This window comes from Schistocerca nitens, chromosome 11, assembly GCF_023898315.1.
Source record: "Schistocerca nitens isolate TAMUIC-IGC-003100 chromosome 11, iqSchNite1.1, whole genome shotgun sequence".
Classification (NCBI taxonomy): Eukaryota; Metazoa; Arthropoda; class Insecta; order Orthoptera; family Acrididae; genus Schistocerca; species Schistocerca nitens.
The window spans coordinates 130124736-130149662 of NC_064624.1; the positions used below are offsets into that span (position 1 = coordinate 130124736).

General features: G+C 45.0%; 1 long non-coding RNA gene and 1 other non-coding gene across 13 annotated transcripts in view; both read right to left on the reverse strand.

The window, feature by feature from the left end:
* Positions 1–24927, reverse strand: part of LOC126213544 (uncharacterized) — a 518933-nt gene that overhangs the window by 16001 nt on the left and 478005 nt on the right. For 10 of the 12 annotated variants that reach the window (XR_007541218.1, XR_007541219.1, XR_007541215.1 and 7 more), the window contains one exon: positions 17–114. The exons of the other annotated variants lie outside the window; for them this stretch is intronic. This is a non-coding gene — a long non-coding RNA (uncharacterized LOC126213544). The remainder of the gene's footprint in view (positions 1–16; positions 115–24927) is intronic. 12 annotated transcript variants of the gene reach the window in all.
* Positions 8700–8774, reverse strand: Trnas-cga (transfer RNA serine (anticodon CGA)). Its single transcript has one exon. It is a non-coding gene; the product is annotated as a tRNA-Ser (tRNA).

Here is a 24927-nt window from a genome sequence, read left to right on the forward strand (position 1 = left end):
TAATAATCAAACTTACGAACTTTCACCATGATACTGTAATTCAACAAAGGCACAGAAGTAAGTAAAGAAACAGCTCAGAGGCCACTGTCTACCCTTGGTTCCATCTGCAAAATTCTGGAGGTTAAAGATCAAAAGTTATTCAGCTGAGTATTTTTTACAACGTAAACAGAGCATACACTTAGAGAAAAATTTGAATCTAAGTAGGTTATCAATTGACGATATCAATAAGTGAAGAAAGTAAAGACAAGGATGAATCATAACCTTTTCCAGTTCTTAAAATATCAAAAACTACGGCAACATTGGACTAAGTTAAGCGCTGAGTGTTCAGATTTGAACATGTTGAAGTAGTGATAAATGTATTAAATAAAATGGACAGTACAATGTGAAAATTAGTACAAAATAAGCACTAACTACTGATATGTTTCTCTAACCTTTGAAAACATTACTACACACTAGATCTTATTGTCCTTGGTGTGTCAAAATTAGTATCGGGCTTTTTGGTTTTGTAGTATTTATTACATTCAACTTATAATTATGAAAGATCAATTGAAAAAATTTTGTTTTTATACACGTGCACATGTGTAAGCGACTGAAGAATGTGTTAAATGAGTGGGACAGCCTTTTACGCATAACGTGAGGAAATCAGTCTGGAAGGCAAGTTGCAAATTAATATAGTGACATCTATGTATCCATGTGGAGACTTAAGGAGACAACTATGTCCTTATTGTTTGTGGTTTACAAGTTCTAAAGCATACAGCTATGGGTTACATAGCAACTTTGCAAACAAAACGTTGCAGCATGCCAAAGATTTTCTGGACCGCATCATCTTCAGCAATGAGTTGACATTTCATCTAAGCGTTAATGTGAACATACAGAATGTGCACATTTGGGGGGTCAACAAATCGCCAAAAAACCGAACAGCTGGTGTGAGACTTCCCTAAATTTAATTTTTTTCTCCATATCCTAGCACAGAATGTTGATGGGCCTTACTTTTTTAGTGAAGCAACTGTAACCACTATTTCATATCTCTATGTATTAGTACTATAGCTCCTTTAGTTGGAAGAATCTGAACCTCAGAACATGGGTTAGTAGCAAGAGGGTGTACCATCTCACAGGCACATCTCAGTATGCAACTGGTTAAATGACGTTCTACCCGACTACTGGGTTGGCCACAAGGGGCTGGATGACAGCGCTCCCTTCACACGGCCTCCACATTTACCCAATATGATGGCACGCGATTTTTTCGTCCTAGTGTTCATCAAGGATCATGTCTCTGCTACCAGCTGATCTACCAACTTAAGAAACAGGATTGAAGCAGTTGTTGCAACTATTTCTCTTGTGATGATTACTCAAAACAATGATGGAGGTTTGGGATGAACTCACCTATCTACTATTTTTCACAGGAAAAATCATTACCAAATTAGGTATTTTTTGGTAGTACACTTTCCCACTTACCAAGTTAAAAACCTGCTAATGATATTCCACTGTAATTAGAATTTTGTGTGGATGAAACATCATCTCTGCCTCTCTCTAGGCAATTAGGCATGTTCACTACTGCCTCATATTACATTTATTTGCTGATGAAATCTGGAGGGCTACTGAACAATGGCAGCTATCAATGTATTCTCTGAAGTGCTACGTCAAATGTCATGTAGATGCCATCTGAGATGTTTTTGTTTCCAAATGGATCATGTTCTTCAACAATATTTTATTTATTTATTGTGGGCTGTAGCTTATACCATGTCATACAATAGACCAGTACAGTACTAAGCACGATAACAAGTGTACTGAAGATCATGTAACTGCTATTCTGCTTTACTCTTATTTTTTAGTGGTAGCTGTAATGATGGAGACTTCCAGTACATCCTTTAAGGACTATATTAAAATGGAATTCAGTTGGTGAAGTCAACAAATGTGTCATTACATTGTTGTCCGACAAGTACAAGTTTTTAATATGTTTCAAGTCATTAATAATAGCAAAAATGCCCATCCACAAGCCTCTATTCCCATGATGGTCACATTAGTTTGTCAGTTTTTGTTTCATTTAAGTGATCATGTTATCAGTAATCTCATCCACTGGTTGTTTCTCAAAACTTATTTCCACCACATTAATGATGTTATGGGTCTCTTAGCACGATACATATTTTTTTTTTTTCTAGTTGTTGTCTGCAGTTCACTGCAGTAGAAGAGAAATATTTGCCAATACAATGCTAGGAGAAAAATGTTTGCCTTTGGTCTAGTGAATCACAGAAAGGATTGAAATGTACAGCTATACAACTCTTCACAATCTACATCTACAGCCATACTCTGCAAAGCACCATTAGATCATGGCACAGAGCACATCCTATTGTACCATTTATTAGGGCTTCTTTCCACTCCATTGACATATGGAGTAAGGGAAGAATGATTGAATGATTCTGTGCGTGCTGTAATTATTCTAATCTCGTACTCGTGATCCCTACAGGATCAATACATACGGGATCGTACTATATGACTAATTATTTGAAGCCAGTTCATGAAACTTTGTTAATAGACTTTCTCAGGATAGTTTACCCCTGTCTTCAAGAGTCTGCCATTTTATTTCCTGGAGTATCTCTCCGTCACTATCCTCTGGATTAAACAAACCTGTGACCATCCGTGCTGCCGTTCTCTCTAACGTTCAATATCCCCCGTTACTAGTATCAATGTTCTAGAACCGGTCAAACGAGTAATTTCTAAGTCATCTTCTTTGTAGACTGACTGCACTTCCCCAGTATTCTATCAATAAACAAAAGTGTACCACCTGCTTTATCCAAAACTGAGTGTATGTGATCATTCCATTTCATAACCCCAGAAAGTGTTACATTCACATATTTGCACTTGTTGCCCGATTACAACAGTAACTCACCAATATTATAATTTTTTTTTTTTTCCGTGAAGTGCGCAATTTTACATTTCTGAACATTTAGAGCAAGTTGCCAATCTCTGCAACACTTTGCTATCTTATCAAGATCTGACTGAATATTTACACACCTTCTTGCAGGCAGTGCATCACATATAACTAAATCACCTGAGAAAGTCTGAGGTAAGTACGTATTAATATTGTCTGCAAGCTCATTAATATACAATATGCAACAGACTCAACACCCTTCCCTGGCACAACCCTGAAGTTACTTCTACACCCGACAATGACTCTCCATAAAAGATAACATGCTCAGTCCTCCCTACCGAAAAGTCCTCAATCCAGTGGCAAATTTCTCTTAAATATCCACTGTTACAGCCATGGGCATTAGTTACCTGTGAGATTGGATGTTGTGAGTTGATGTTAGTCAAGAATGCGACAGTTGACATCACTGATTCTGAATGAAGTCGAATTATATGGCTACTAGAAGCTGGATGTTCCTTCTGGAATATTGCAGAAAAGACTTGGCAGTAATGTATCCACTGTAAACGATTGCTGGCAGTGGTGGTCACAAGAAGACTGGGCTCTCGGCGGACACCTGCCACTACTGAGAGGGAAGACAATTGAGTTTGGCGTACGGCTGTGGCACATCGTATTACATCTGCAGCAGCAAAGGGCAGCAGTTGGCATCCCAGTTACACAACGAACTGTTACAAATCAGTTACTTCAAGGACAGCTCCGAGACAGGTGCCCTGTAAAATTCATTTCACTGACTCCAAACCACTGCCATTTGCGACTTCAGTGATGTCAAGCAAGTGCTCATTGGAGGTCAGGGTGGAGGTCTGTCGTGTTTTCTGACAAAGGCTGCCTCTGTCTCGGTGCTAGTGACGACCTCGTCTCTGTTAGGAGAGTGCCAATTGAGGGCTTGCAACCAACCTATCTGCATGCTGGACCACACCTGGAGTTACGATTTAGGGTGCGATTATGTGTGACAACAGGAACACTCTCGTGCTTACCCCACGCGCCGTGACTGCCATTCACGAGCAGCACTCCAGAGGGTGTTAACCAACAGGATAACGATAACAGTGACCCACGTATCACTGCCGTACACCATCATGCTCCACCGTGTGTTGACATGTTGGCTGGGCCTGCTCAATCACATCTGTCTCCAATGGAGCACATATGGGACAGCATCGGACGACAACTCCAGCATAAGCCACAAACAGCATCAACCGTCCCTGTATTGACCAACAAGTGCAACTGGCATGGAACTCCATCCCACAAACTGACATCTGTGTGTGTGTGTGTGTGTGTGTGTGTGTGTGTGTGTTTCCAATGAGAGCCTTTTTGGCCAAAATGAAAGCTGACTTGTTTGATAATCTTTATGTTATGCCTATCTGCAGCTATGCTACATGATGAGTAGTTAGTTCTGCAAGGTTCGCAGGAGAGCTTCTGTAAAGTTTGGAAGGTAGGAGACGAGGTATTTGCAGAAGTAAAGCTGCGAGGATGGGGCGCTAGACGTGCTTGGGTAGCTCAGATGGTAGAGCACTTGCCCGCGAAAGGCAAAGATCCCGAGTTCGAGTCTCGGTCCGGCACACAGTTTTCATCTGCCGGGAAGTTTCATATCAGCGCACACTCCGCTGCAGAGTGAAAATCTCATTCTGGAATCTTTTTTCTTATCAACAGCCAGTGTGTCAGTCCATTGATTGTGCTCCGAAGTATTCCCCACTTCACAGCCAGAACTTGTTAACTATGAGGGTTTAATCCAGGTTCTAAATGACTATTGTGATGAGAAAGTTCAGGAGGTGGTTGCCAGGTCCAGGTTTTCAGACTAAACAAGCAGACAGGACAGACAGACAGTGGGCGAGAGACTTACAAGGACTCAGATAGCCAGTCACATAATCAGCCAGACCAGCAAGGTACTGGCATGAAGTCTTGCCCACACTGCTTCTAAGCTCATAAGCACAGCTTCTACCTCTCACAAAATGCAACTTGTTTTTCAGGTGTCAAGAATGAACATGTTAAAGAGGAGTGCTTACAGAAAGAGAAGCCTCCCTCTCCTAATATACACCCACAGAAATCAAATTTTGTTGTACATGTTGTGCATTCTGAACCAAACAGAACTTTTGTGTCAAAGAGAAGAGTGGTAGTCCAAATTCATGAAATCATTGCCATTTTCTTTAGCACAACGCAGTTATTTGTGGACCTTGTAATAGGTGGCTACACTATTCAGTTGCAATTAGCTACGAGTGTCTCAGATTCTTTCCTCAGTCGCAGTACTTATGATCATCTTGGCAAGTCCGAGCTGTACAAATCATACATTACACTTACACCATATAACGGACATGACATTCCAGTGCTAGGTTCTTGCAGCCCTCCTTCCACATACAAGAATTTGCAAAAGACTGAAATTTCAGGTTATGCGTTCACGGAACAGTGCAAATATGTCTGACCTCGATTTGTTTGGATTGCGTGTGTTACAAAGGTGGTGTTGGTTGCAAATTTTGATTTGAAGGACAGTGTTGGTAAATTGCGTGCTGAATTCAAAGACTTGTCCACTGATGGTTTAGGCAAAGCTAATTCTTCTGTGCATGTGACCACTACACACAATGCACAGCCTCACTTCTTCAGATCTCACGCTAAATTGCACATGCTCAGGGAACACGTTGCTTGGAACTTTCACTGTGGCATCCATCACAGCAAGTCAGTGGGCATCTCCGTTAGTACTTGTCAAGAAGCCTTCAGGCAAACTGTGTACTTGTCCAGACTAGGGCAACATTGTCCTCCCAAATAGTTAAAAAAGAAAATTAAGAATAACAAGGCCCCCAGCATTCCGGCAGAACTGCTAAAATGTGGAGGAGCAACATTAGAGCAGTCTCTAAGCTTATCATTCACATATTGGAACAGGAAAGGATACCAGATGTACAGAATAAAGGAATATTACATCCCATACATAAAAAGGGCGACCGAATGGAGTGTAGAAACCACCGTGGAATCGCCCTCCTGAACCTAGGGTACAAGGTGTTATCGAATATTATTTTTGATCGGCTACTATCACAGGTGGGTAAAGAAATTTAAATACACCAAAGCATATTTCGTCGAGGAAGTTCAACAATGGACCAGATTTACAATCTGCAGCAAATTTTGGAGAAAACTGTTGAATATAGAATTGAAACACATCACCTCTTTATTGACTAAGGCTGCATACGACAGTGTCAATAAAAATCAGTTCTTTCGTGCCTTACAGGAGAAGGGGATACATGGAAAGCTCCTGAGAATGGTTAAAATAATGATGTCCGACATAAGAATCTGTATTCAAGTTTGAGGAAATTACTCAGACCCCCTGGAAATAAAGAATGGGCTACGTCAAGGAGATGCATTGGCATGCTTATTATTTAATGTAGCACCCGTGAAGAAGATTAGGGAAGGAGGCCTGCAGATTAGGGGCACCACCTTCTACAAGTCAGTGTAGATTTTAGCATATACAGATGACGTCAACAACATAGCACGGACAGTACCAGCACTGAAAGAAGCTTTTACAGCCTTAGTCAAGCAAGTAAGAAGATGGGTCTTATGGTAAATGAAGCTAAAACTAAATACATGGCCTGTGGGAAAGTACATCAATCCAATATGCCGTCAACTTTCAATGTGAATGGATACACATTTTAAAGGGTTAATAGCTTCAAGTATCTTGGTTCCACAGTCACTTGCTTTAATGAGATCTCAACTGAAACTAAGATTAGACTGATATCAGCAAATAAGGCACATTTTGCCTCGAGTAATTTATTCCAGTCAAGACTCTTCAGCTACCCAACAAAATTCACTATTTATATAAAAGCGTTCTTACTTATGCTTCGGAACCATGGGCCTTGACGGAAACCGATGCGAGGCTGCTCGACGGATTTGAGAGGAAAGTTTTGAGGAGAATAATTGGCCCTGTGTGTGACAGAACAATGGAGGAAAAGGTAAAATGCAGTATTGTACACTATATATGCTGATACTCCAGTAACAAAAATCATACGATCAAGAAGGATAACGTGAGCAGGTCATGTGGCAAGAATGGAGGAGTCTGAGGTGATAAAAGAAGATTCTCTTTGATAATCCGGGAGGACAAAGTGGGCGAGGTCGACCTGGAGCAAGATGGCTGGATGGAGTGAGAGAAGACCTATGGAAGCTCGGATGCAAAAACTGGAGGAGTGTAGCATGTGACCGTGATGGATGGTGGAAGCTCATTGAGAAAGCCAAGGTTCATCCTGGAGTGTAGTGCTATAGAAGAAGAAGAAGAAGAAGAAGAAGGCAACATTGTATCCCCGAATAGTGACAGATTAATTTTCTCTGACTCTACCTGATGAACTTTTTGACCGTTTGGGAGCTGGTCGTTACTTTAAGATTGATTTACACGATGCCTACCTTCAGATCCCTTTAGACAAACAATCACAGCAGGTGTGTGTCATTAGTACACATAGAGAACTCTTAGAATTTCTTCATTTGCTTTTCAGTAGTGCATCCACATCTCCAATTTTTCAGTGCTATTTGGAACAATGGGCTGCACCTGTGCCTTTGTGTACAAATTGTTTAGATGATCTCATGGTATCAGGTCCCAAAGCAGATGAGCCCCTTAATAAATTGCACACCCTGTGCCAAATGTTATCAGAAGAGACCTAAAATGCTATAGATCCGAGTGTATGTTTTGCAAACTGAGATCGAGTACTTGGGGCATGTAATTAATTATCAGGGTATTCATCTGATGTAATCACACTTGCGCAGGCACTTTGTAGCCTCAACTCTCCAAAGAACTGCAGTCAGTGCTAGCAAAGCTCATGTCTTACATCTGCTTCACTCCAAATCCAGCTTGGATAGCGGCACTACTGCACCGTCTTTGCTGAAGAATGTACCTTTTGTGTGGTCCAAAGAATGTGGCACTGCTTTTCAACAACTCAAGGACTCTTTCCTCAGTGATCATTGCCTAATTCATTTTGATCCTTCAAAACCTATGGTCTTGACCACGGATGCCTCTTACTACAGCATTAGTGCTTTACCCTCCTGCAGGATTGGTTCTACTGACAGATCAATAGCTTTCAGCTCCAAATTGCTTAACGAAGCTTAGAGCAACTACCTGCAAATAGAGAACGAGCCTCCTGCCACCATCTTTGGAATGATGAAAGTTCACCAGTATTTGCACAGAAGGAAGTTCTACTTGGTCACCGGCCACAACCCTTTGCAGTAAGTTTTTAACCCAGCCAAGCCCTTCCAGAATTGCACTGCACATAAACTGCAACATTTGGCTCTCATCTTATAGCACTACAATGCGAGATAATGCACAGGCCCACAACAAAGTGTGCCAATGCAGACACACTTTCCCATCTTCCTTTGGCACTCGGTGCAGACTTTGAAGCATCAGAAACATCTTGATGCTACACTGAGTCACAGGACTGTCAGTTTCCATCAGACAACCAGAAGATTGCCCAGGCAATGACAGCAGATCCCTACTTGTGGATTCTGCTGCACTACATCCACACCGATTGGTCACTCACTGTGAAAGAAACTGGTAGCCTGGGGTTTGTCGAGACTTTGCATATCGGCAAGACTTGCCTGTGCTATGAAGTGTCATACTGCAGTGTACTGAATCTGAACAGTTGTGTGTGGCAATTCCAGAGGATCTCTGCAGACATTTTCCTATTCTGCTTCATCAGGGTCACTAAGACATAGCCCACACCAAGCAATTAGCTCACCGACATGGTATGCGGTTTGGCATGGACTCCCAAGTAGAGCAGGTAATGATTCAGAGCCCTGAAACTTCCTGGCGGATTAAAACTGTATGCCGGACCGAGACTCGAACTCGGGACCTTTGCCTTTCGCGGGCAAGTGCTCTACCAACTGAGCTACCCAAGCACGACTCACACCCTGTCCTCACACCTTTACTCCCGCCAGTACCTCGTCTCCTACCTTCCAAACTTTACAGAAGCTCTCCTGCGAGAGCTGTGAGGACGAGGCGTGAGTCGTGCTTGGGAAGCTCAGTTGGTAGAGCACTTGCCCGCGAAAGGTAAAGCTCCCGAGTTCGAGTCTCGGTCCGGCACACAGTTTTAATCTGTCAGGAAGTTTCATATCAGCGCACACACTGCTGGAGAGTGAACATCTCATTCTGGATTCAGTGCCTTACTTGTGCGGAACACAAGCCAGGCCCTCCACAACAGTCTTTGATTGGCCAAAGCCAGCACTTGCATTTGTATTTTGCCGGACACTACCAGAACACTCATTGGCCGACTGTCTTCGAAATGTACAGCTAGTTTCCTTTTGTGGTTCCGACACACTCTACGACAATGTGTAGCAATCTTCAAGCCTCGCATTCCGTATTTTGGCTCGAAGGCCTACCAGCATTGCTTATGACTGATAACGGACCACAATTTGTGTCCGCAGAATTTGATGACTTCTATACAGCCAATAGGATTTATCACATCACAAGCGCAGCAGTCCAATGGAGAAGCAGAATGCTTTGTTCACACTTTTAAGCAGAAGATGGATAAACTACCCACATGAGGGGGGGGGGGGGGGTCCTACCACATGTGGGATCAACAATTGCTTCCCTTCTACTTGTCCTACTACTCCCGGCCTCGCAACAGCATATCACCGGCAGAGTTGCTTCACAGACAGTGCTACCCCTCCTTGCTCTAGTTGCTGCACCCACCACAGCGGTCTGCACCTGCTCCGCTCAGGCAATGTATAACAGCAACGAAGCTTTTTTCCTAATTTTTTTTTCAGATTACACAGTGGTCAGAAGTGCTGGGAAGAGGGTATTGTCATAATGTTGCTTGGCAATCTCATATTTTGACCCAAGGTCCAGGCAGATTGCGGTGGGGGCACCAGAATCAACTTCACACCTTTAAATTGGGTTATTCTGTAACTGATACTCTGTTCTCAGGTTTGTGGTCTGCCCAGATGATGTAGTTTGCATCCCCTTCAGTTTCCTGGGGCTCTGGGAGGAGATGGGAACTTATTAGATATCTTGGCAACAAACAGACCTGATCTTTTTGATGAAGTTTATATAAAAGAAGGTATTAGGGACCATAATGTTGTTGTGTCTTCTATGTCAGTTCAAATGGTTCAAATGGCTCTGAGAACTATGGGACTTAACATCTGAGGTCATCAGTCCCCTAGAACTTAGAACTACTTAAAGCTAACCTAAGGACATCACACACATCCATGCCCGAGGCAGGATTCGAACCTGCGACCGTAGCGGTCGCTCGGTTCCAAACTGAAGCACCCAGAACCGCTCAGCCACAACGGCTGGCTTCTATGTCAGTGGAAGCTGCAAACAACCAAAGAAACAGTCTAGAGTTTCCTTGTTTGGGAAAGCAAATGAAAGTGTCATTAACAAATCTTCATAGTCAGCTCCAAGCATTCACCGTGGGACACTAAGATATTGAGCATCTTTGGTCAGAATTTAAAGGTATTGTCCACCACGTGCTAGATAAATATGTGCCTTGCAAAAATATAGTGGAGGGAAAGGATCCACCTTGGTTCACCAAACATATTAGGAAGTTGCTGAGAAAGCAGAGAATTTTGCACAGCCATTTTAAACATAGTCACTGCCCTGCTGAAAAACAGAAATTATGCGAAATGAAAGCAGCTGTCAAAAGGTCAATAAGAGATTCTTTTAACAAATTTAAAAGCAATATTTCATCTGCAGATCCTAAAAATAACCCCAAAAAATTTTGGTCATCTGTAAAATCTATGAACAGTACAAATAATTCAATACCTTCTCTTGCTGACAGTACAGGTAATGTAACAGAACGCCGAAATTCTAAAGGCCGAAATTCTAAACCTAGCTTTCATAAACTCTTATGGTAGAGAGGACTGCAGCACCATTCCCCCTTTCAATTATCGAACAAATGCAAGGGTGACTGACAGTGTTTAGTGTATCTGCGATTGTAAAACAGTTAAGATCCTTGGACACCAGGAAGGCATCTGGCCCAAGCGGTATCCCTGTAAAATTTTATGTTGACTATGCTACAAATACAGCACCATTCTTTTCCATCATCTTTCAGAGATCATTGGAACAGTGGAAAGTTCCACAGGGCTGGAAAAAGGCCCAGGTCATGGCAATCTATAAAAAGGGTACAAAATCGGATGCCCATAATTACTGGCCAATTTCACTGACATCGATTTGTTCTACAATCGTGGAACATATTTTGTGTTCAGACATAATGACCTTTCTACATACTGAGAAGCTCATCTGCAGAAACCAGCACGGTTTCAGGAAACAGCGGTCATGCGAGACACAGCTGGCCCTCTTTGTGCACGATATACAACAGGCTCTAGATACTGGCTCCTAGGTTGATGCCATATTCCTCAACTTTCGAAAGGCATTTGACTCTGTTCCGCACTGTCGCTTGCTCCTAAAAGTGCACACTTACGGTCTATCAAATGCCATACGCGGTTGGATAGAAAGTTTTCTAATAGACAGAAAGCAGTATGTCACCCTGAACGGGGAGACTTCAACAGAAACAAGCGTAACACCAGGTGTGCCCCTGGGCAGCATAATAGGTCCGCTGCTTTTTAGGATTTACATAAATGATCTGGTTGATGGTACTGACAGTGGCATTAGACTGTTCGCCGATGATGCTGTAGTCCACACAAAATTTGTGAACAAATCAATGAGGATTTGCAGAAAATAAATGCATGGTGTAATGACTGACAGTTATCTCTCAATATCAGTAAGTGCAACCTACTGGGCATAACAAAGCAAAAATACCCATTAATGTACAAGTACAAAATAAATGCCCTGTCTTTGGAAGCCGTGACATCCGTCATGTATCTGGGTATGACTATTCAAAATTATCTCAAATAGAACGATCAGATTATACAAGTAACAGGTAAGGCCCACTCTGGATTGTGGTTTATTGGCAGAATCCTGAAGTGATGCAGCCCTTCAACAAAGGAAATTGCTTAGAATACTTTTGTTTGTCCAGTCTTAAGAGTATTGTTCATCTGTGTGGGAACCTTACCAGTTGGGTCTGATTCAAGAGATTGATAAAGTCCAAAGAAAAACACCAAGGTTTGTGACTGGTGCATTTACCAATTGCGAGAGCTTTCCAAATCTCATAGAAAGTTTGAAGTGGGACACACTTGCAGAAAGATGATGCGCTAAACAGAAGGGGCTGCTCACTAAATTCCGAAACCCGATTTTCGCCAAGGATGTAAAGCATATATTATTACCAACTACTGTTATATCACACAATGATCACCATTCAAAGATAAGGGAAACTAGAGCTCGTACTCAGGCATTCAGACAGTCATTTTTCCCTCGCGCAATCTGCGAGTGGAATACAGGAGTAGAAAGACAACTTTGGCACCAATAGTTTTTTTTTTTTTGGATTGGGTTTAAGGGCGCTCAACTACTGAGGTCATTAGCGCCCAGTCACTGTTGTTAGAGCACATGGAATCTAGTAAAACTCAAGGGGAGAGGGGGACATCAGAAAGACTTGACAAAGATGCAGATAAAATAAGTAAAAAGGTTAGATGTCTTTGGACAAGCCAGTCAAAGTTATAAAACGCAGAACACGAGCAGCTGCTCGAGCGTCATCAGCTAAAATATCCGGTAAAGTAGATGGCAGGGACAGGACAACACGAAATTGACTAAAACGGGGACACGACAATAAAACATGGCGCACTGTTAATGCCTGTCCACAAGGGCACTGCGGGGCTGGGTCACCGGAGAGCAGGTAGCGGTGGCTAAACCGGCAATGCCCAATCCGCAACCTGGTCAGAAGGACCTCCTCGCGCCGAGATGGTCGGGAGGATGTTGTCCAAGCAGTTGGGAGCGGTTTTACTGCCCGGAGCTTGTTTCCTTGGAGGGATGACCAAGCATCCCACCACAACGACACAAGCCTCCTACATACATCCCCACGAACGTCAGATGACGGGACACAATGGGAGGCTGGCCGAGGCAGGAGGACTGCAGCCTTGGCTGCAGCATCCGCAGCCTCATTCCCAGGCACTCCTACATGTCCGGGAACCCACAGAAAGCTGACAGAACCACCATTATCAGCGAGAGAATGGAGGGACTGCTGTATCCGTTGAATCAAGGGATGGACCGGATAGGGAGCTCCAAGGCTCTGAAGAGCACTGAGTGAGTCAGAGCAGAGTACATACGATGAATGGAGGTGGCGGCGGGCATACTGAACGGCCTGATGGAGAGCAAAAAGCTCGGCCGTAAAGCTGGAACATTGGTCGAGGAGCCGGTATTTAAAGGTGGCGGCCCCGACGACAAAGGCACAGCCGACACCATCGTCAGTTTTGGAGCCATCGGTGTAAATAAAGGTGTGTCCGGCAAGTCGAGCACGAAGTTCGACAAACCGTGAGCAATACACTGCAGCCGGAGTACCCTCCTTCGGGAGTGAGCTGAGGTCGAGATAAATATGAACCGGAGCATGGAGCCAAGGTGGTGTCGGGCTCTCACCCTCTCTGAAGGTGGTAGGGAGGGCAAAATCCAATTGTCGAAGCAAGCGACGGAAGCGGACTCCGGGGGGCAGCAGGGCAGACACATACAACCCGTACTGACGATCGAGAGAATCGGCGAAGAAGGACTTGTAAGAGGAGTGGTCGGGCATAGACAACAGCCGGCAGGCATACCGACACAGCAGTACGACGCGCCGGTAGGTCAATGGTAACTCGGCAGCTTCAGCATAAAGACTCTGGACAGGACTAGTGTAGAACGCTCCGGTCGCAAGACGTATCCCCCGATGGTGGATGGAGTTGAGCCGGCGTAAGAGGGATGGCCGAGCGGACGAGTAGACGAAGCTCCCATAATCCAGCTTCGATCGGACTATGGACCGATACAAGCGAAGCAGGACAGTGCGATCCGCTCCCCAAGATGAACCACTAAGAACTCTGAGGACATTAAGGGAACGTGTACAACGGGCCGCCAAATAAGTGACATGTGGAGACCAACACAGTTTCCTGTCCAACGTGAGCCCTAGAAACTTAGTTGTGTCCACGAATGGGAGAACAACGGGACCGAGATGTAAGGATGGCGGAAGGAACGCTTTATATCGCCAAAAGTTGATACAAACCGTCTTCTCTTCAGAGAACCGGAAGCCATTTGCCACGCTCCATGAGTAGAGGCTGTCGAGACAACGCTGAAGGCAGCGCTCCAGGAGGCATGTTCTCTGGGCACTGCAGTAGATCGCGAAGTCATCGACAAAGAGAGAGCCTGAGACATTAGGTGGAATGCAATCCATAATTGGATTGATCGCGATGGCAAAAAGGGCTACGTTCAAGACGGAGCCCTGAGGCACTCCGTTCTCCTGGAGGAAGACGTCGGACAATACGGAACCCACACGTACCCTAAACGTTCGATCCGTTAAAAAGGAATCAATAAAAAGGGGCAGGCGACCGCATAGGCCCCACCTGTGCATAGTGCGGAGGATACCTCCCCTCCAACAGGTATCATAAGCCTTTTCCAAGTCGAAGAACACGGCTACCATTTGGCGCCTTCGCAAAAAGTTGTTCATGATGAATGTCGACAAGGTCACAAGGTGGTCAACAGCGGAGCGGCGGCGACGAAAGCCGCATTGGACATTAGTAAGTAGTCGTCGAGATTCAAGAATCCAGACTAACCGAGCATTAACCATGCGCTCCATCACCTTACAGACACAGCTTGTAAGAGAAATGGGGCGGTAACTAGAAGGAAGGTGTCTATCCTTCCCGGGTTTGGGTATAGGAACAACAACGGCGTCACGCCAACGCATGGGGACTTGACCTTCGGTCCAGACGCGATTGTAGGTACGAAGGAGGAAGCTTTTGCCCGCCGGAGAAAGGTGTGCCAGCATCTGAACGTGAATGGCGTCTGGCCCTGGAGCAGAGGACCGGGACAGTGCAAGCGCACGTTCGAGTTCCCGCATGGTAAAGGGGGCATTATAAGTTTCCAGATTCAGCGAGTGGAAGGAAGGTCGCCGAGCCTCTTCTGCCTCTTTCCTGGGAAGGAAGGCAAGATGGTAATGGGCGGAGCTTGAAACCTCCGCGAAAAAGCGGCCAAAGGCGTTGGAGACAGCCACAGGATCAACAAGGACCTCATTACCTGAGGTCAGGCCAGGTACCGAGGAGTGGGCCTTAATGCCCGACAGCCGGCGCAGGCCACCCCATACGACAGAAGAGGGAGTAAAACTGTTAAAGGAGCTGGTGAAAGGGGCCCAACAAGCTTTTTTGCTGTCTTTGATGACTCGACGGCATTGCGCTCGGAGTCGTTTGTATTCAATACAATTCGCCAACGTAGGATGGCGGCGAAAGGTGCGTAAAGCACGTCGCCGAGCACGGATAGCGTCCCTACAAGCCTCGTTCCACCAGGGGACGGAAACGCGACGTGAAGAAGAAGTTGTACGAGGAATGGAACGTTCGGCAGCATTGATGATAACAGCCGTGAGGTATTCGACCTGACTGTCACAACTAGGAAAATCGTGGTCCGGAAAGGTCGCCAGGGAGGAGTAAAGTCCCCAGTCAGCTTTCAGTATGTTCCAGCTCGAAGGACGAGGGGATGGGGTGTGGTGCAGGAGACGAACGACACAGGGGAAGTGGTCGCTCGAATAGGTGTCAGAAAGGACATACCACTCGAACCGACGGGCAAGAGTGGGAGAACATATCGAGAGGTCCAAGTGGGAGTAGGTATGAGTAGAGTCCGAGAGGAAAGTCGGGGCGCCGGTATTGAGGCAGACAAGATTGAGATGGTTGAAGACATCCGCCAAGAGTGAGCCTCTTGGACAGGATGCAGGAGAGCCCCAAAGGGGATGATGGGCATTGAAGTCGCCAAACAATAAGAACGGCGGAGGGAGCTGAACGATCAGGTGCATCATGTCAGCCCGACTAACAACAGATGACGGTGGAGTGTAGATGGTACAAACTGAAAAAGTAAAAGCAGAAAGAGTAATGCGGACAGCTATTGCTTGGAGTGGGGTGGTCAATGGGATAGGATGGTAATAGACATCGTCCCGAACGAGCAACATGACCCCACCATGAGCTGGGATACCGTCCACAGGGGTGAGGTCATACCGCTCCGAGGTATAGTGGGTAAAGGCAATACGGTCAGTCGGGCGCAACTTGGTTTCCTGGAGACCAAGGACGAGCGGACAGTGCAGGCGGAGGAGCAGTTGTAATTCCTCCCGATTAGATCGAATACCTCTTATGTTCCAATGAAACAACACCATCGCTAGTCAAAAGGTTGGGGGAACGAGACGGGGGAAGAGCTGGTCACCTCGACGGCCGCGGAGGGCCAGGTTGCGAGTGAACAACGCTACAACCGACGAGAGGCGGATCCGGTTCCATCGACTCGTCACCAGCTGCGGCCGCTGTCCCTGGTTGTGTAGGAGGGGCCGCATCATTTGCCGACGAAAGGCCAGCGGAGCGTCTGGCAGCAGAGCGTCCCGGCGAAACTGAGGACGGCCGGGAGCAGCGACTCACGGATGGAGCGTCAGACGAAACGCGCCGGGGTGGAGAGGGGGATAGAGATTTCTTCTTGGAGGCCTTCTTGGAAGGCCGAGGAGGCACAGGGATGGTGGGCTGGACCCGAAGAAGGTCCTCACGCGCGGGGTCCGTTTTGGAACGCCGGACCTCGGAAGCTGGGGTCCGGGACGTTTCCCCGATGGACGCCTGAGAAGAGGAACGCTTCTCAGGTGGCGTGGGAGGGGGGGGTAGGAGGAGGAGGAGGAGGAGGAGGAGGAGGAGGAGGAGGAGGAGGAAGGGTGGCCCCTGGGGCAGAGGGGGTGGGGGCCACGGGGGAGGAGGATTTGGAAGGGAGGGATTTGGGAGGCGGAGGCGGAGCCCCCTGATGGGTGGAGGAGGCGTAGGGGGGACAGGATAGGGGTGAGGATACCGCGGAAGGAGTGGACACAACTGAGGCAAATGAAGTAGTCAATGGCACGGGATGGAGGCGGTCATACTTCTTCTTGGCCTCAGTATAGGAGAGCCGATCCAAAGTTTTGATTTCTTGTATCTTCTTCTCCTTCTGATATGCGGGGCAGTCTGAGGATCTAGGCGAGTGGACGCCAGGACAATTAATGCACCGAGGTGGTGGGGTGCATGTATGTTCCTCACAAAGAGGACGTCCACAATCGCCACAAAGGGGCTCAGCCTCACACCGTGACGACATGTGCCCAAAACGCAAACACCTAAAACATCGCATAGGAGGCGGGATGTAGGGTCGCACGTCACACCGGTAGCACATCACCTTTACCTTCTCCGGGAGAACGTCCCCCTCGAAGGCGAGGATAAAGGCCCCAGTGTCAATGCGACGGTCTTTAGGGCCGCGCTGGACTCGCCGGACAAAATGCACACCTCGGCGCTCCAGGTTGGCCCTGAGCTCCTCATCAGATTGTAGCAGGAGGTCACGATGAAAAATAACCCCCTGCGTCCTATTTAGTGCCAGATGTGGGACAATGGATACTGGGACGTCCCCTAGGCGGTCGCACGCCTGGAGCGCCGCCGACTGTGTGGCGGAGGTGGTCTTGATAAGAACGGACCCTGAACGCATCTTGCTGAGAGCCTCGACTTCCCCAAAGACGTCCTCAATGTGCTGAACAAAGAACATCGGCTTGGAGGTGGCGAAGGTCCCCCCATCGGTTCGAGAACAGACCAAATAGCGGGGGAAGTACTTCGCCCCAAGCCGGCGGGCCTGTCCCTCCTCCCATGGAGTGGCCAAGGGGGAAAGGGCAGGAGAACCAGGACTTGAAACGGTACCTTTCCTTTTGAAAGACTCGGCCGCAGAGCGACCTGATACGTGTTGACGTTTCATCTGCGAAACGTCCGCCCCGATACCACCCACTCCGACCAGGGGCTCTCCCCACGGGCGCCACCCAGCCGCAGCAAGGGCCACCTGGCAGGATGACCATTGCCGGGAGTCCTGATGCCCCAAGGAGACGGGCATCTACTGCTTGGCCGACGTGGGGAGGGTGCAGCTCAGGTATCGGCAGTACGATCCCTGTGTTGTCAGGGGGCTACAACCTAGAGGGTACATGATGACCCCACCACAACGGGCTGGCTACCGTGCTGGATTTCTGGTGCCATGGAAAGTCCATCATGATCGCTGGTGCAGATGGAGATGCACTATGGGCGTAACTTGGGCAACCCATCAGGCGTTGAGGCCCAATTTGAGGAATAGCGGGTATGGTTACAACGCCAGTGCAATGCTGAGTGCCAAGGTCTTACTGCACTTAGGACCAGTGGTACACCACGTAAGGTGTCCTTCCCCAAAAGGCTCGTACTTCTGTAGAATTTGGAAAAATGGAGGTCAAACCCCAAGGGGGACCATCACATGGAAGGCCGAAACGATTGAAACTCCTTTTAGTCGCCTCGTACGACAGGCAGGAATACCTCGGGCCTATTCTTACCCCGGACCCGCAGGGGGCGGCACCAATAGTGCCCTCCGCCACACACTGCTTGGCAGCTAGCAGAGTATATATGTAGATATATCACCAGCACCTGGTCCTGAACTGATGGGCCTGGATTCTACACCTTAACCACTGCCAAGTGGACAGCAGATGTCCACAGGTGTCGGTTCTCTACATTATGGGGCTAGCCACGGGGCTGCCACACCCCTTCAAGATGTCGCTGTGGTCACCCCCAGAAGACCTCGCACTGTCGCTGAGTGCAGAGGAGTGTCCTCTGCCTTATTTCTTAGCTGACATTCTGGGACAGTCATAAGACAAACACCAGGAAGAGGACATGAGCTCTGGCACCAGCCACAGCTTCAGCTCCTGTCTCCTCATTGCTTCCTGCTCATTATGTTTGAGCTCAGAATATGTTCAAAGATTATACAACAAATTTACGTCAACGGTATTGGACTGTAATTTTGTCGATCACTTCTACTACCCCTTTTGGACCAATAGATTATAGTTAGAAGAGGGACTAGTTCAGTACAGAATAGGACAGGGATTCACATCGCACTGGAACTCTGTTCAGTTTTAACAATTTCAGGTTTTAACTGAACACCACTGCCACCAACATTTATTTCACTCATCTTTCCAGAGATACGAGAGTTAAATTAGGGCAAATCTCCTGTGTTTTCCTTTGTAAAGGAACATTTGAGAACCGAGTTAAGCATTTCAGCTCCTGCTTCACTACCCCCTATTTCATTTCCTGTCTCATTCGCTATGGACTGGACATTAACTCTCGCACCACTAACAGCCTTTACATACGACCGTAATTTCTTTGGGTTTTGTGGAACAGCATTTGACAGTATTCCACCACAGTAATCATTGAAAGCTCCACTTATTGCTCTCTTGACGGTCGAACATGTTTCATTTAGCATCTGTCTATTTATAGCACTACATTTAGTTTTACACCTATTATGCAGTAATCACTGTTTCTTTAGAAGTTTCTTTACAGTGATTGTATACCATGGACGTTCCCTCCCATTATGAACTGTTCTACTGGTTACATACCTATCCAGTGTCTGGTTAACTATTCTTTTGAACTTTGGACATAGTTCCTCTACATGCTCCTGTCCTGTGCTTAAAGTTTCAAGTTTCTCACAGTGCTCTGACACTACTGATTTTATCTATTTAACTGAACATATATCTCCGTTACATCAAGAGATAAGTGGGCAACAGAAGGATCCAATTATTTATGCCAACCTCCGATACTGAGTCTTGCCCAAACAATGTCACATGCAGCTTCAATTTCTATCTCAGTTGATTTGAGTTTCGCATTAGCCTATCCTTTCAATATACACTTAAATTTACCCAAATATATCACTGATGCCAATTTCAAGTTTCAACCACCTTTCTGTACCGCACTATGTGAGCTTCACTATTTTTGAAGGACACTTCTAACCAGCACTCTGTTTTGAATGCTCTGACAGTTAACTACAAGGATTTTTATATTCTCACCTATGGGGGTGAGAGGTGTTCTTTTGGATCTTACACTTATATTTCTGGCCTCCTACAGCATCATAATCTGGGCTGGATGGAGAGTTGCCTCCTCTAAAAAGCTCTTGAGTGCAATCCACACACAGTCAGATACCGAGGTAGCAGCCTCTGAAGTGTAGCGCACACCTGACCAATTTAGGAGTACCCTAAAGTTTTCAACATCAATGTTTTAAGTCCCGGAAGTTTCAGAGCAATTTACTGGAGAAATTTCTAATGAGTATTTCAATGTGTATTCGTTATGTACGTTTATCACACTAGCTGCTACACAGCTGCACTCACATACAAGTAGTTTTGTTATGATGAGGGATCGTGAGTAAGTAAACTGTTTAATGTGCAATAATGTCAGCTACCCTATGTATCTGCCTGTTCGGTTAATCATAGTTCATGATGTGCATATGATACAGTTCAAAAGTCAAAGAATAAATAGCTCTGCAAAAGAGTAATTTTTGTTCCGTATTTCACGATATATTTTTCAAATCAGTAAGCCTGTGCTCTTCCTCAGCTCTCTTGCTGCCTCCACTCTGAACTTCATCAAAATTGGTTCAGCAGTTTAGTTGTGAAAGCTTAACATACTTCTGCATTTATGAGTATGGACAGAAAATAAAAAGAAATGCACATCTGGGAGGTACCCACAACATAACTTTTATCAGAAATCAGTCCATATAGCAATTTTGCTTCTACTGTTGTGGCTGCAAACTGAACAGTTCATCCTAAATTCATTCTGACTATTAACCACAAACACCATTAGGAAGTAAACATATTGGCACTTAAGTGAGAGCACGGAATTCCATGAAGACGCTTCTGAGGTATGATCATTTATCAGCAGTACACACTATTGTTACCACACATTTCTGCAGAACAAGATATTTTTTTTCCTCTAGCTTATTTGCGTTGCTTCTAAACTATGAAACTGTGAGATCACAAAACACTATTTCGACACAATGGACTTGTTCACTGCTGACTGTCAACCTCAAAACTACAGAAAATTTTGAGAAACCCAATCCGGAATTACCAAAGCATTTATCAACATGTAATTTGTATTTGGTGATTGCTGAAAATTATAAAACAAATCATGTCCGTTATTAACAACTGTTTATGAAGCAATATAAAACATAAGATGACCCATAAAAACATTTGGAGAAGTATATTAGACATTTCATATTGAGCAGGTAATTTTAATTACTCTCTAAAAGTGTTGAGAAAATTTAGAATAAATATTTGATTCTGCAGTGTAGTGTGCACTGTTATGAAACTTAATGGCAGATTAAATCTGTGTATGGGAGCGGGACGCAAATCCAGAACCTCGCATTTTGAGGGCACTGCTCTTTTTGACTAAACTACCCGGGTTTGACTCACAACCTACCCTCGTATCTTTACTTCCTACCTTCCAAACTTCACCCAGGTTCTGCATGTCTAGAGGAATCAATAGTCTGCAGTATACTTCCTTCCACAAGTGCTGTGTATGCAGGAGAACTACTGTGAAGTTTGTAAGCTAGGAAGCATACTTGCGAGGGTACGTTTCGAGTCATGCCTGTATACACAGCTCATTCGGTACGAGAATTTCCCACAGAAGGCAAGGTTCTGGGTTCCTGTCCAGGTCTGGCTTGCAGTTTCAATCTGCCAAGGAGTTTCAGTGAGAAAATCAGTTCAGTACGATCACAAGGAAAAGAAAAGCAGTACACAGAAGAACTAATACAGAGAACTTAGAGAAATGAAAATTTCACCACATCCTCACCAAAATACTTTGAATATAATCCTGATCCTTGAAAGCAAAAGATGGTGTGGAATAATTGATACCTCCAACAAGATACTAAAAAGTTGTGGCCTTACTCCATGTAATGTTTTTGGGAACATATGTGGTACATCACTCATACAGAAAACTTTCCACAAGGGGTTAAAATATGCCTTTGTTGGACATCTGTTACTTTGAAGCTTTCAATACTGCTTTATCTACTCGCATCTAAACACTGCCTTCCAACCTGAGCAACAGCACAGATCCCTTACCAGATCACTCGCTGCAGCCTCCAGTCCGTAACTATAGACACAAAACAAGTACTGTCAGTGTTTTGTTCTCTTTCTGTTTGCAAAAGCATAAAGTTACATACCGCAATGTCATCTGAATGACTGTAGGAGGGCACTCATGTCAATTGGTGGATTGTACGATCGTCCGTATGTTTAAGGCTACAGTTTGAAGATGGACATTATGATCCAAAACTAGTCGCCACAAAGAAATGTCTGTTCTTACTACTGTGATGGATAATGCGTGGGTGGGGGTGGGGACGACACTGTAATGTTTGAATACACTATTAGGGGCATGCTGCTTGATACAGTCATATCAATTAAATGTCTAGGTGAAACACCGCAAAGGAATATGAAATTGAATGACCGCACTGGGTCAGCTGTGTTGGAAATGGAATGACAGATTTAGGTTTATTAGGTGACCTCTACAAACGTTTATATAATTTATAAAGAAGATAATGTACAGCCTTACGTGACAGTATCATAATGAAGTGCCCATCATTTCATTAATAGAGTTAATGTGATATTGTGCATGTAAGTAACACACTGCACCAAATTTGAGAAGTTTGCAATGAAAAATTGGGGTCACTACAATTTTGAGTTTGATGCATATTACATCATACGTTGCAATTATGAAATTTAGCTAACATATTTAATTCTTCACTAGATTTGAGAGGGCACCTGTCACCTAACTCGAGATAGTTAATTTTATGCAGGGCGCTCATTTGCGAACTGGAATGTAATGAGATGATGTCCTTTTGCAACTGGCGCTCCTACTTCCTCATCGGATCCTTTGGTCCACTCTTTGGTTGTAGTATGCGAACTACGAATTTATGTTTCATCAAAATATATATGTCAACAATCTTCATAGTACTTTTTTATTTTATTCAAATAGTAAACACGTTTACTATGTATTTCTAAACATTCTACAAACACTGTCCTGTTACCTGCTGTTTTGCACCATATGGTAAATATTACACATGTTAATTGCATGATAATGTCTAAGTAATACATTGAAGTTAAAGAAACTGGCACACCTAAAGCCACACTTGTGGGAGCAGGTACTGTAATGAAGAAATACATATCTATCCTTGTCATGGGAAAAAGTGACTATTTGGGGTACATGAAAATTGTGTCTCAGCTTGTGCACAACTTATCTGTGGGAATCATCTAAATCTATGATTTTTCCCTCTTTATTCTGTCCCCCCTCCTAATAATTTAAGAACATATGACACGCTCCAGTGTAAAATATTCAAAAATGAGTGACTAATGTGGTTCCCTATGTAGGCAAGCATTATATTATTATTCCTGCAAAATTTTGTTTTTGTAGTTTAATTTTGGATGAGATAATGATATCTAATTCTGCAAAAACAATGATTATGGGAAACCGAAACTAAAGATTTGCATGTCTTTATTTGCCTCCCTGGTTTGTCTGAAGAATGGGTTCCACATGCTGCCTGTGGCTGACACTGTCTCTGAGCCAGGTGTTGTCACCTGTGCTGTTTCTGAGGAAAACTCTCAGCCTGCAAGATCCGGACATTCACAGAAGGTGGGATTATTGATAGTTGGGAGCTGCAACGTCAGGCGCGTTATGGGGCCCCTCAGGCACACGACTGCCAAGAAGGGAAAGAAACTCGACGCGCACTCCGTGTGTGTACTGGGTGAAGTCTTTCCAGATGTGGAACGGGTCCTCCCAGATGCCATGAAGGTACAGGGTGCAGCCAACTGCAGGTGGTTACTCACGATGGTACCAATGATGTGTGTCACTTTGGATCAGAATATCTCTGGTTTTGGGCAGCTAACAGAAGCGGTAAAGGCTGCCAGTCTTGCTTGCAAGATGAAACCAGAGCTAACTATTTGCAGCATAGCCAACAGGACTGATTGCGGACCTCTGATAAAGAGGTGTGTGGAGGGTCTGAATCGAGAGGCTCTGACAGTTCTGCAACTGTGTAGGCTGCAATTCCTCGACTTCGACCGAAGGGTGGTCGGGTTTCGGGTTCCGTTGAATAGGTCAGGTGTCCACTATACGCAGGAGGCAGCTACGTGGGTAGCAGGGGCTGTGGGGTGTGGACTGGGTAGTTTTTTAGGTCAGAGGGTCTCTGGAAAACACAAAAAGGGCTTCGGTCACAAAGGGTGCAGGCCGAACATAGGAAGAACGTAGATACAGGAACCGTCGGTGTAACAGTTGTAAACTGTCATAGCCGTGTTGGGAAAGTACCAGAGCTCCAAGCGTTAATAGAAAGCACTGATGCTCAAATTATAGGCACTGAAAGCTGGCTAAAGCCAGATATAAGCTCAACCGAAATTTTTGTGAAGAATCTAACGATGTTCCGAAAGGATAGGTTAAACACGGTTGGCAGTGGCGTGTTCGTTGCTGTTGGAAGTAGTTTATCTTGTCGCGAAATCTAAGTACATTGTTCCTGTGAGTTAGTATGGGCAGAGGTCGTTGTTGGCAACTGGAATAAAATAATAATTGGATCCTTCTACAGACCTCTCAATTCAGACGATACAGTTGCTGAAAGGTTGAAAGAAAACTTGAGTTTGATTTCAAACACATACCCGACTCATACAATAATAGTTGGTGGTGACCAATTTACCCTCAATATGTTGGCAAAAATACATGTTTACTTCCACTCCTTCAAAATTAACAATGTAAGTACAGACCACATGTAGCTTGAATTCAAAGAAATAGTATTGGCCGCAATTGAGAGATTTATACCAAATAAGTTAACAAACGACAGAGCTGATCCTCTTCCTCCTCGGTACACAAAACGGGTTTGAACACTGTTGCAGCAACAACAAAACAAACACGCCAAATTTAAACAGACACAAAATCCCCAAGATTGGCGATCCTTTACAGAAGCTCGAAATTTAGTGTGGACTTCAACCGAGTTGCTTATAACAGTTTCCAAAATGAAACTGTCTCGAAACCTGGCAGAAAATCCAAAGAAATTTTGGATGTATGTGAATTTTGTTAGCGGCAAGAAACAACCGATGCCTGCTCTGCGCGATAGCAATGGAGATACTATCGAAGACAGTGCTGCCAAAGCAGATTTACTAAACACAGTCTTGCGAAATGCCTTCACCAAAGAAGACGAAGTAAATATTCCA